This window comes from Chlamydotis macqueenii, chromosome 11 (genome assembly GCF_036417535.1).
Source record: "Chlamydotis macqueenii isolate bChlMac1 chromosome 11, bChlMac1.mat, whole genome shotgun sequence".
Taxonomy (NCBI): domain Eukaryota; kingdom Metazoa; phylum Chordata; class Aves; order Otidiformes; family Otididae; genus Chlamydotis; species Chlamydotis macqueenii.
Genome location: NC_141566.1, coordinates 15,250,072 through 15,263,262, shown reverse-complemented (window position 1 = coordinate 15,263,262; position 13,191 = coordinate 15,250,072). Strand labels below are relative to the sequence as shown.

At 40.3% G+C, this 13,191-nt stretch overlaps 1 protein-coding gene across 2 annotated transcripts in view; it reads left to right on the top strand.

Annotated features, from left to right (window-relative positions):
• Window positions 1-13,191, top strand: part of MAP7D3 (MAP7 domain containing 3) — a 47,011-nt gene that overhangs the window by 1,073 nt on the left and 32,747 nt on the right. The gene's annotated exons all lie outside the window — the stretch shown is intronic.

Here is a 13,191-nt window from a genome sequence, read left to right as displayed (position 1 = left end):
CTGACTTGGACTATGTACAAAAACTACTCTGACAGCCTCTTGTTTGATTGTTTTCAATGTACCTGTGTAATTACATAAAGAAGAGTGCTGGCAAAAGGTCCTGAATGCACAACAGCCATCTGGCAGTCTATTTTCTTCAGTATGTTGTGTGTCAGAAATAATATTTAATTACTTTTTATTTCTCTCTTAAAATAAATCTAGTGCTCCAGAAGGATAATGATCTGCCAAAAGATAGCGTTTCTCACCTGCACAGACCGTGTCTATTTGATCCTTATCGTCCCTGCTAGAACTGCTGAGTTTTCTTTTGTGTATTGGATGCTCTTATTGTGGCTTCTACATTTTTCTAAAGCAGAGGGCACCCACGTTTGCTGACAGCTGTCATGACCTAGTTTTAGTTCCAAAATCAGAAGTAAAGTGTTCCTTGAACCAGGCAGCTCCATCTCCCTTTACATATGCACATGCTGTAATATGCATGTCTTGTTAAAAACGAAAACAAAACCCCTTACTAGATCCAGGAAAGGCTAGACCTTGAATTTTTTTTCCCCAAGGGGGTAGAAGTTACTGAACCAGAATCTAAACTTCAATTTACATGGAATGCATTTCTAGCAGTCACGCACTAGAAGATGAACTCGTTGGTAATGTGAATTGAAGCAATACTGTCTGTGAGTGTACAGGCCACTGCAGTTGTGCTACTGACTTCTTGTCAGCAGCACTCATTTACTCTCTGTGGAAAGCAAGTGATATTTAGAAATCATCCTTGCAATCCAGTGGTTAACAGTGGCATTTGCAAGATAATTGCCACTGTATTTGGTGCTGTTTGGAGAAGTTGTGAGCAGCAACCAAGTCTGATACCGCAGCTGTTTGGAGAAGATGTAGAAGGGAAAAAAAAGACAGCAGGAGGAACCTCCTTCAGTCCCACGCTACCATTCAGCAGGTCGGAGAGGGACATAACTTTCTGCCTTTCTGAGCTCAGGTGGCTGCATGGGGAGCTTCTCAGTTCCAAAACACCTACTAACTAGAATACTTGCACCCAGTTTCTGCCGGTCTGTGGGGAATTATGCACTTTGCTGTCTTAACCAACCTGGAGAACAAACACCTGTGCAAAACAAACATTGTGCTGTGTACCTTCAGTCATTTGCCAGCAAAGTTCTGGTTGGGAATCTCACATTTAAAGACAATACGTATAAATGAGCAGCATCTTGCTGAGAAACCGCAGCTCTTTCTGGTAGTCTGGCTAGGAGCTGTACTATACCTTTTGTACTGTTAGGTTTTGCATAGGTTCCTTTGTGGGTCCTTATTACAAGACACTGCTGGGTCCTTGTTCCCTGCTTCCGCTCTCTGTTACCAGCCTCTTGATACCGGTTTGATCTGTGTCTGATTGATGCTTGCTAATTGTTTTGAGCCTTGAAAGTGTAGAATCCCATGGTGCTACTTGTTACTAACTTTCATACCAGTGTGGTAAGTTTAAAGATAACTTTTTCTTGGCAATTCAAGCTGGTATTGAGGTAAGGAAAAGGTGTTTCTCTTTCTTTGAGTATCAACTATAATTAAGATTCTACAGGTCAAGTCATGCCTAATGTGTCAGTTCTATGATTCCTTTGCAATAATTTTTTGCACTTACACACCTGTCCAATCATATTTCCTTTAGGTGGATGACAAAAAGCAGAATTTGCTACTACAACTAGAAGCTAGTTAATATTTCTGTCAGTGGCACATGAACATCACTTAACGTCAGAAATTAATTGTGGTTATACACTGTGACACTGCAGTGCATACATGGCAGTTTCTTACTCCGTTCTTGTGATGCATGCTTGCTGCTGTCATCCTTCAAGGATGAAGAGGAATTTTTGCTCATATTCTAATACCTTAAGCACTGCAGATTTGAGAAGAGAGGAACAGTCAGTTACTTGTGGTTTACCCAGTCAGTGAGGTTTTTCTTGGATGGTATGGGTAACCAGAATAAAAATACATATAATTTAAGCTGTTGTAGCCTGCATTTATTGTTTTGTCTTCATTTTCACTGAAATACTGAAGTTTCCTATCCTATCTCTTGTAGTATCAGTGGTATAGATTGTGTATTTGCTTTTGCCAGAGCTTGGCTCACTGTTGCTAGGATTTCCACTAGTGTGTTGAATCACTGCTGTGAAGGTTGTTCAGATCAGTATATCAAAATGCTGTATGTGTGTTTTCCTTTCCAAGATCTAGATGGTCTTTTGGGAAACCTGTCTCAAGACACAGAACAAAAATGAAGTGCCTTTTTCAACAAATCTGACTGCAGGCATAATCCTGTTACCTGCATGGTCAAGCCCAGTTTGGTTGGAAGTTGTCTGATAAAATAACATCTTCAGTCTGTCTAATCAATTGTTTCTCCCTGTATAACTGACGCTGTCTGGCTTTGTCCATCTTGCATGGAGCACAGTTCCTGGTAACTTCTTTACCAAATGTGTGTGTACAGAATTAGCATGGAAAGCTGGATGGCTAACTAATGGTGAAACTTGATTCCTCAAGCAAGTAGTCAGAAACATGCACAGATTTGTCTGTTCTCTAAGAAATAGTTATAAAACGTAACTTAAAAACACAAATTTGTACCGACACCTTTGGAAGTACTGGAGAACTCCTTGGCAGTCTTGGTGGCAAAGTCCCGCAACAGAAGCTGGTGAGTGCTGTCTAGAGAAAATTATTTGGGATCCAGAAGCAGAAGGATCTGTCAGTCAGACAACTGATTAATTGACCTCTGCATCACAGCTGTTTGCTGGAAGAGAGAAATAATTTACTTGTGAATTTGGATCCTTAAAAGCCTTTGGGTTTTAAAGAGTGGTTGTGAGTAGAGGTGGCCTTTAAAACTTGTCTGGGAAGCTGCAAGACAAGGAAACTTCCTTTTTGTGGTTTCTGCTAGCATGAGAGTGCTACAGTAAAAGCATCTTCAAGCATTCAGTTGTTGTCTGACTTGGTGGTGTTGGTAGGAATGACTCGTACATATTCCATCTGTGGAGCAACGGTGGCCCAGTGACTGAGGCATTCAGCTGGTGTTCGCTAGGTCTGGCTTCAGTTTCTTGTTTTAACAAACTCCTAATAACTTTGGAGAAGGTCTTTAAGGTTTTTCTGTGCTTCATCTTTTTTCCCTGCATGGAAGTAGTAGTTACAGTGCTTTACAGAGTGCCAAGGTGATAAATGCAAAGAACTGCACAGAAATTGGATTTCACGTAGATCCCAGTGGTGAGAGAGAACATTCCCAAGTCAGGCTGAGAACTTAATGCAATTGTAATGGCTATGAGCCTTAATTTCATTTTCTTCTTGTTCATGGAAATGCAATAGTATGGAGTAGGAATAATTGCATGCTGATTCCTACAGAGGTATGCTCTATATTAGATGCTTAGCATTTTGAAGATTACTTCCAGTTGTAAGTAGTTTATAGCAAGGTTTTATTCTAATTTAAAACTGTAAATTCTTGAGATTTCTCCAAATGCATTCAAGAAATATATCCTTGCTGTAAAGCAAAAGAAAAAAAAAAACAAACAGCATATTTTTGGAAATTTCTTATACAGAATGTTCCATTCTCTACATATTTCTTCATGTGTTAAAATTACAGAAGATAAATTTGGATTTCATGCTTCAATTCAGATGGGAGTATCAAACAAATAAGGATTTGTGAGGATCACAACTCTCATGGTGAGAGCCCAGAGATACTGTGGCTTGTACTATCCCTAACTGTGCACAGCCTTAAAATGTGATTACAATTAAAGACAGCTGCTTCTTTATACACTTGTGTTGTTCAAAAAGAAAACAGATAGGGGTATTTAAAGTACTAATAAGCTATTATTAATTCTCAGTTCTTAAAAGTTATAAGAGAGTTAAGAGGAGAAGCATTGGGTCACTGTATGAGATAAATGGAAGACATGCTCTGGGTCAGTCATAACCGCAGGGGTATCAAATGCTGTTGTCTGTCTCCAGACTTGATTAAATAACTGGAGATGGTTGCAGTCCTGTTGTGAAAGGCTACCCTGACAAATAAAATTCTGAGCATGCAGTTTTAATGACTTCTATGACTATGACTTATCAGATGACTTGCAATATTTGAGAAACGAACTGGGGACTTCAAATTCCTAGTCTACCACAAATAAATTAGCACCATTTAGCTTCCAATTACGCAGCTTATGACCAGGTAATTCTTAATTGATTATATGCTTTCAATGTGTTTGCACACGCCTGTCCAATAATTAAAACTGTTCTAGATGCTGGTGATTAACTTGTTTGGAGTGTGAGATTCATGGAAGAAAAACCAAATGTTGCTCGATGTGTTTTCGTTTGAAAGAGAAGCCTCAGCTGCCCTGCATAATGCCTTAGCCATCCACCCTATGTATGCCTGCGGTGTTCACGGTGTACATAAATGGATGCAAGTGTTTGCTTCTAAGGAAGGCTGGCCTAGTTGCTTGACATTTGTTTTCTTCTAAATTATTTTAGTTTTCCAGTCAGTTTTGAGCTTCTCCTTTCCATGTGGAGGATCCCACAGTTGAAGTTGCCTTTGAAGAAAACTTCTACCGCTAGCTCTGCTCAGAGTACCTCTCTCTTTCCTCTTAGTGTTTTCTGCATTCATAATTCACAGGGAACTTCTAAAAAACTGTTTTATGAGTACTTAACCGGCTCTTAATTTACTGACACCCTCTGCTGTTTAAATGCACTGACCTTAATCTTGGGAAAGAGGGAAGATATTGGGGTGGCCTGTGAATTGCCTTCTCTGTGCACGTGTTTTAAACCTTCCAAGACTTGAAATTTCTCTGAAGTCCAAGAGGGATTGCTACAAGAATATAGAACTCTTGTAGAGATCTTTATACTTAAAGAACATAATTTAATATAACACAATTATTAATTTGAAAGTTTATCCTCTGCTTAGTTTTGGCAAGATAATTTCTTAAAGGAAAATAATTTTAGGGCACAGTGTTCGTCAATGATATGTAAGTTGTGTTCTGGACTCTCAGAACTGAGAACCTGTCGTCTCCAGGCTGTGTCAGTGAATGTCACTCACTTTTGGATTTCTCTGAAAGACTTTCTACCACTAGATAATGAACATAGCCTCTTTATTGTTCTCTTTTGCCCTTTTATCCTGCTTGGGGTTTGGGGTTTTTTTGTTGTTGTGTTGTTTTTGTTTTTGTTTTTCACACGTGTTTGTCATTTTTCACTTATCCGTTCTTCGGCATTCTTTAAGCTCTTTGGGGCAGGGACTGATTCATTAAAACTTTCCTGGAGTCTTACATTACTTCTAGTGGAATGCTACATTTTTTCATTATTTAGGTTAAGTGTACAGTTTTAATAAAATTTTCAGTTTAATTCCTTTTGGATTTGGTACCACTTTGTTCTGCTTTAGCCAGTGGGTTTGCTGCATTAAACACACAGGGGACCTGTCAGCATCTTACAGCACTGTTCTGATGCATGGCTGTATTTAAGTGGTTGGATTTGAGTCTGGAGGCTGGTCTGGAGGTGGTAAATGCCTACACAGTTCCTCTTCTTCTGAAGCAGAGACAGTGTTTGAATGAGCTCTAAAGTTGCCATAAGAAATCATCAAGTGTAAAAGGCAAAAGCAGCAGTTTTCACTGCTATCACGTAAAGGGGCTGTTATCCTCCTGTCTAAAGAAAGGTCAAAATGTTTTTTTCACAGGATTTGTCTCAAGTTAGTTGTGACTTGTAGTGCTGGGCTGTGTTCTTTGCTGGCATTGTTTGGGCTTGCTGTATTAAACAATAGCCAGCCTGCAAACAAGAGGACAAAAGCATTTACAAGAGCATGCTTCCGACAAGCAAAAGAAAGCGGACTGCTCAGGAAAGGGGAAAGTAGCAGACAGAAGTTAGCTAATTTCCAGTGTTAGCGACAGTGCAGTATAACAGAAAGGAATAATCCAATGGGGAAAACGTGTAAGAGGAGAAGAGAGCAAAAGTTTGTTTTGAAGTTACTTTTTGCAGTGGCTATGCGGGAATGTGAAAAGGAGTCAATTTAAGGCAGCCTCCAGAGCTGGAGGAGTAAAGCAGACCTCACTGATTTCTGTCTAGTTTTTGCCGACCCGTGAGCTAGAATTGCAGTGGGAACTAAACTGTTCGGTGCGGGTTAGGAGTAGGACTGCTCTGACATCCATTAAGCCAGTTCAATATGAGGGACAAAATATGTTAGTTTTTTGTTTTTTTTTTTTCTAATGTGCTCTAGGAGCCTGGGGCATTGGAAAGTGTTAGTAAAGAAAGAAAATGATCAGTTGCCATGTTTAACCTCAGCTGACAACTAAGCACCACATGGCCACTCACTCACTCTCCGCGCTGGGATGGGAGAGAGAATTGGGAGAGTAAAAATGAGAAAACTCGTGGATTGAGGTAAAGACAGTTTAATAGGTAAAGGAAAAGCCACACACACAAGCAAAGCCAAACAAGGAATTCATTCACTACTTCTCATTGGCAGGCAGGTGTTCAGCCACCTCCAGGAAAGCAGAGCTCCATCACGTGTTACTTGGGAAGACAAACATCGCCACTCTGGAAGTCCCCCTTTTCCTTCTCTCTCAGGCTTTTTATTGCTGAGCGTGACATCACATGGTATGGGATATCCCTTTGGGTGGTTAAGGTCAGCTGTCCCAGCTGTGTCCCCTCCCAACTTCTTGTGCACCCCCAGCCTACTTACTGGTGGGATGGGGTGAGAAGCAGAAAAGGCCTTGACTCTGTGTGAGCACTGCTCAGCAATAATGAAAACATCCCTCTGTTATCAGCGCTGTTTTCAGCACACATCCAAAATGCGGCCTCATACTAGCTGCTATGAAGAAAATTAACTCTATCCCAGCCAAAACCAGCACATCTCTACAGCGCAGTGGATACTAATAATCTTCCACTCTGTGCTTAAAACTCCGCCATTTTACCTTTTTTGTCCTGTGGCTGTAAAACCTGTGTATAATTCTGTCAGATTTGAAGCATTTGATCTGTATACACCTATATATAATCATTTAAGTTGGTCAGGTAACTACTGCAGTTCACAGTGAATCCACTTGAAATCATGTAAGGACATATTTATTATATAAACTGCTTTCATTTTAGTCCAGTGTATTAGGATATCTTGGAATTTCCACTGTGCAGAACCAGGTAAATACTGATTTCTCTTACACTTCAGGAGGTTCACAAGGGACTTTTAGTCATAATGTATTGCATCAGCATTACAGTCAGTGTCTAATATATCTTTTTAAAAGAAATCACTCAAGGCAAATGAAAGCAGTTTGTTTGTTATGCAGTTGGCAAGAAGAGTTTGTAGTTGCCAACCCACAGAAGTTTTGTGCAGAAATATTCTCTACATCTAAAATGCAGCCTTAATATATTCGGGCGTAGAGTTTTACAGAGAGTACAAATAACGTAGTGCCTTGCTTTTTCACTAAGAAACATAATGAGCACTCCAACCTTTCCAAACCTCTGGCTTCCCTCTGGCTGTGTCTTATTAAGACTCTGCTTCTAGATAGCAAAGAAACATCAGCAATGCAAGGCCGTTTGCTAAAGAACAGGGTTGGGACTGTAAGGCTTGTATATCCTTTATGTAGGAAGCATCAGCTCTGAAGAGAGGTCATTAGGCAGATAAGCTTGGTAAGCATAATGCAATAAACAGATTAATAACTAATGCTGGGTAGAGCAGAGAAATTACCCGGCTTGCGTTAAAGCTTGCAGACAGTTGGCAACGTGTGAATTGGAGAAGTGTCCCCTTTGGAGCGCCTTTTTGTGCAAATCATGTTCTGTCAAAAGAGACGGTGAAAGATTGTGTTCTTTTTTTAAAAAGTGACAGGTGGGTCATGCAGAATGTAGAGCCTTTTCACATTCCTTTGGGAAGGTGAAGAGGAACCGTGGGGAAGAAGAGAGTGGCAAAGGGGAAAGTGAAGGCAGCAGAAAGCCAGTGAGTGAGAGCAGAGTATCTGCTGCGGTTCAGTTTAATTTCTTTCAAGTGGTGAATAATAACATACCTTAGTAAAAAAGAACCCCAAATTATGAAGCTGGGTGTCTTTTCCAGAGAAGGGAGTGGATTTAGCTTGTCAGCCCTGTGTACACAGTACAGGCAGTGCATCTTACCAACCTTATGATTGCTTCTGCCAGAGTTGGTGACCTCTCTTCTTCCTCTTTAAGCCTTGTGCTGGCAGTTGCTTTTCCTGTTAAGTAGCGAGAAGTATAACTCTTGGCTGAGTGGTGTGAGCAAAGTTAAAATAAGAGAATATGAGTGACAGCAGGAATCAGTAAGGCCTTCATAGGAGATAAATTCACGGTATGTGTCACTAGTGTTTGGACTAAGGATGGTACTCACCTGATGAGGCTGTTGGACAATGCTATAGCATCTCTAACTGTGGAAAATTTTTGGAGGTGGCTGCCAGTTCTTTCAAGGACAAATTTTGATTCGTTGGTCTATGCTTGTATTACGTTCAGGTTTGGTTTAGATTGTGTTCTTCCCCTAGGGATGAGCATACAGAGATCAACCCACAAATTAGCTAGCAACCTTCCTGGTCCCTCTCTGAGCATGCCCTAGGCTGAACAAACACGGTGACATCTTTGAGATAGCTTTGATATAGCTGTATCTTTGTAGGTCTCATAAGAAATAAGTAGTGTTTTGTTAATGATGTGAAATTGCTTTTTTTGATGTTTCCAGCTCTTAATCTGAGTATGGATGTTTAAGGATAAGTAAAAACTTACAATCTTGCAAATATGTCTCAAATACTTACTTGATGAGCTGCTAATTCATAATACTCCTAAGGAAGGCTTATGTCAAGCAGTTTTCCAGTGGGATTGATATTTGTGATGAGCTGAAGAAATCATCCTAAACTGCCTTGAACATTGGGAAGAAAACCAGATGGTTACAGAGAATAAGCTGTAGAAATGGACTTAAGGAGAGGAAAACACATAAAAAATAATAAAATAGGTATCCCATGCAGGGAATAAATATGGAATGAAAACATGTAAATTAAGTCTGGAATGAGGATAAGACAACAGGAAGTTCTTCTGGCCTGCTGAAGCTGAGAGACAGCATGCACTGCTTTCTGGAGATCTGCATGCTTCCCATCTGGTGACTGCCCAGACAAAACAGAAGAACCATCTGCCTTCCAGCTGGCCCATCAGAAGGTGCCTACTGGGAGCCTAACGTGTTTGGTTGTGGAGCCTGTCAGTCCTTGCAGCCTAAAAATTGGACGTGAGGATCAACGAGGAAAGACAGAAATAAGGGAGAAAGCAGGGAAAAGAGGAATACCTACAGAGAGGGCTTTTCTGTTGATCGTTAGAAACTTTGTGTTGTCTGTCTGTCTGTGTGGGGGTGCATCCTTTTTCTGGTATCCTTCAAGCAAGGAGTAATGGTGTAAAACCAGTACTCAATTTTTAAAGCATCTTGCATCCGTTTGTCTTAACCTGTGTTAATAAGCGGAAATCAGCTTAAAAGCCAGTGTGCATAAATCTCAAACTTGAATGCTGACTATCCTCAGCTTTCCTGAAAGCAGGTACAAAAATGATTAAAAGAAAAAGGATCCTAGTAGTGTTACTGAAAAGGATTACTGTCTGCTAGACAAACAGTAGCTGCCTGTAGTGGAGCAAGACAAAAATGGCATCTTGCAGATTTGACGAAGTTTGCTGTAAAACCAGAGATATTTGCTGGGAAGCTCAAATTCATTTTGGTTTATGCGTTGCTTGTTGGCTTCTTGTTACCAGCTTTAAGCTGACATCAAAACACTTTGATTCATAACAATGCTTAACATTCAGGAGACCTCCTAACTTTTGTTTCAAAGGCTTTGTGTGTTCGCTTTGCAAAATGAGTCATTAAATCATAAGAACCAGGAGGTTTGCTGTGAAAGTCAGCACTTTCTGCTCTCTTTTCTGGTTCGGCACAGGAAGGGAAGAGCAAGTGGGGCAGTGTCCTGCTGGGTCAAAGGGAGTGGAAGAAGCGATGGGATGGACGCCCTAAACCTTGCGAGGTACAGGGACAGAACCGCTTCAGTCCCTAATGAGGTTTACTAAGAACAGCGACTGTGTGGGTCCTTTGACAGTCTTGGCAAGGGCCAAGGGTATTAACTCAGTGCAAGGATTGAAATAGAAATAAGGTTTTATTTTTAGCACCGGTCTCTTCAGGGCATATCAGAAACCTGATCAGCAAAGGGAAGTGCCATTACGCTCGGTGCAAGGGAGGCACCACGGTACCTGCCTGGTTAGCGTGATCATCGGCTGGGAGGTGAGAAGGGAGAGTTGGCTTTGTCTGGCACATTGCCTCCTGTAGCAGCCGGGTCCTGGTGCTTCCGCTGGTTTGATTTATCCATGATGTGCTTGGCCAGACACACAGTGCTAAACGGTGATGAGGGGTGCAGAAGGAAAGCTGCTTCCCAAATTACCGAACCGTTTTATGTTCCAAAAAGCCTTATGTTATTATGCATGAATGCAAATATTATTATTGGCCGCATGTGTGGCTTGCATCTTCATTATTTTTAGCTAAGGTGTCTGAAGTTATACTGCTGTAAAATAAGCACACACACATTATGCTGATCGCAGATTATAGCTCTGAAAGCCTTTACTGACTACTGTGGGAGGGGAAGCTCAGGATAGAAGTGAGATTTAATTTGCTTCTAAGAGAATTTTTTTTCTTCAGAAAATTTGCTGAATATGTCCATGAAGGCACCCCCCAGTAATACAGCATGTGACACAGGTTGTAGTGAAGTGGTTGTTAACTGGTTTCCTGTTCTGGAGCATCATGATTAAATACAGAAGTATTAGGCTTGTTTTACAGAGCTAGATTTTGTGGCAAATTCTTTTCAATGACGCTTTGCTCTGTAGCAGACTGCTATATTCATTATGGAAAACTAGGAAAAAAATTATAGGCATCTGTGCCAATGAATATCTAAATGTATTAAAAATTAAGATTTCTTTAATATGACAGAAGAAAAATTAAATCTGTAATTTTTTTAAAGGTTGCAGAGTGCAAGAGTGTGAAATTAATTTTCTCTTACTGTAGTAGACTATGGATTTTGGAAATCACAATTTCATCTTGTAAATTTACCATAAAATTGACAAGGCCTGTAAAACGTGTCTGACCTGAGACTTGGTGAAATTGAACTGGCTCATCTTGGGGATGCATCTAATGTGGTGGCTGTTCCCCTTTTAATAATCTTTTGTTCAAATCTCCAGTTCACTTAATTCTGACTTTCTGTTAGTTAAATGGATTGCTTCTGTGTAACATGAAGGTGCACTCCTAGTCCCTTTAAATCTGCTACCTTCACATTTGTAAGCACTTTGTTTCTATGCAAATAATGAAGCAGTGAACATAAATATTTTAACTGACACACAAAAAGCACTGACATACAAAATGCTATCGCTGAGTATTTCTAGACTTTTTTCACCTCTGTGTCCTTTGCAAGCTGTACTGTTTCTGTAACCCACTTTCCTGTTCTGTAGAACCTCAGGTAATTTTTTGCAACCTTAATTAATTCAGATGAACTGATTAGTTGCTTTGCAGATATGACACTTTTTTTTTAAATGGGTGCCTTCTAGTAATGAACATTTTTCAAGTGTTTATTTTGAAGTGAGTAAATAAATATATAAACCCTTACATCCATTATGACTCTCTTTTTCAGCAAGATTTCCAATAATAAAATACTTTTGCAAGTAAAGTAAGATTAATATTCTCTCTGTTTAAATTGCAGCTTGCTTGTTACTGTAATGTTGTTGCAGAAATTTGGACGCTTAAAGTTTCTGAGCATTGAGGCAAAATTTCAGAGAGAATGAGACCTGGGGTAGGTCTAGGGTGAATTTATTCTGTCAGGCTCATTTCCCAGCTGGACTGGGCTGGATTGACTCTGTCTGCCTGCACACCTCCTGTTTCTCCTCCCTTGCTGGTGGAGACTGAAGAAAAGATGGAACTGGGTTTCTGTATTTGTCTTAACTATAAATGGTATTTGAAAGCTTATGGTCTCTCAGCCTTTGCGATCTGCAAAGGTGTCATTGGATATAAATGCCCTAGCTGTGTAGTTTTGCTCTCAGAAAAACCTGCAGTAGACTGTTTTTTCCTGAGACTATTTTCATATCTAATTGTGTTGAGAATATGTAATTGTGTTGTTCTCCACCTTGTGAATTTTTGGGCTAGATTCCCACCCACCTGATGTGCAACAGTGTACAAAACCAGGTTTTTGACTGATTTGTGGTCTATATGGTGAAGATGCAGTGAGCCCTTTTTGAGTGGTTCTCTTTGCAATTGGCAATCTTACCGTGTCGCAGTATATCTGGGCTCTGACTTGTTTCAAAAGAGCCTCAGAGATGTATGGGGTGGAACTGAGGAAGACTTTTGTTTGGTGCTGCAATGAAAAATTAATTCAAGACATGGCAACAGCTGTGGGTGACAATTTAGAGTTGCTGAATAAGTATTGTAATTGGCATTTATCACTGACATCACATGGGATTAAACACTTTGAGGTGATTGTTCTTGGGCGCAGCCCTAGGGAGGGTTATTACGATGGCACAGCTAGTTGTCATGGCAATGTGTGGAGAAGAGGGAGACTCTTCCTTCCTCCTTTGCATTCTGCACTACTCTATTAAAGGGAAAGCTGAGATCATTGACAAAGCTGTCATCTTTTTTTTTTTTTTTTTTAAACGTAACATCAAATTCTACTATTTGTCCTTGATGTTATGGTTGAAATCGTGGCATATTATATGTTACTTTTCTGGCTTACCTTTTCCGTTTAAAACGGGCACCAACTTCTGCTTTCTCATGTTTAGATGATTGCATAGTGTATTCTCTTGCTTCCCCCGGAGCTGGGCTTTTCTGTAAGTTGATCTCTGCATATCTGTCAGCCAAGGTGAGAACAAGGTGTCACTGCTGTAAGGACACAGCGCACTCCTGCTCAGAGCTCTGCAGGAGGATGGGCTAACGCTGTCTTGCAGGTTGCCCTGCCTGCTTTCCCTGTAACACTTCACCTTCACACCCTAAAAGGTCATCAGTTAAAGTTGAAAGTTGATACCAAAATAAAGAAAATCTGTGGAAAGCGATACAGTAAATTAGTCTCCTGACTTCTTAATGGGTTTTGTTCTTTAGCAGAATTAATAGTGGTAGCGTTCCATTTCTGTATGGTTAACTGGGAGTCGTAGCCCTGCAGTTTTCTTTACTCGCTTTGGTGAAACTTGAAGAAGGTGAATGGGTCTCTGCACAAATGCTGAAATTACTGTTTTGGAGTCTAA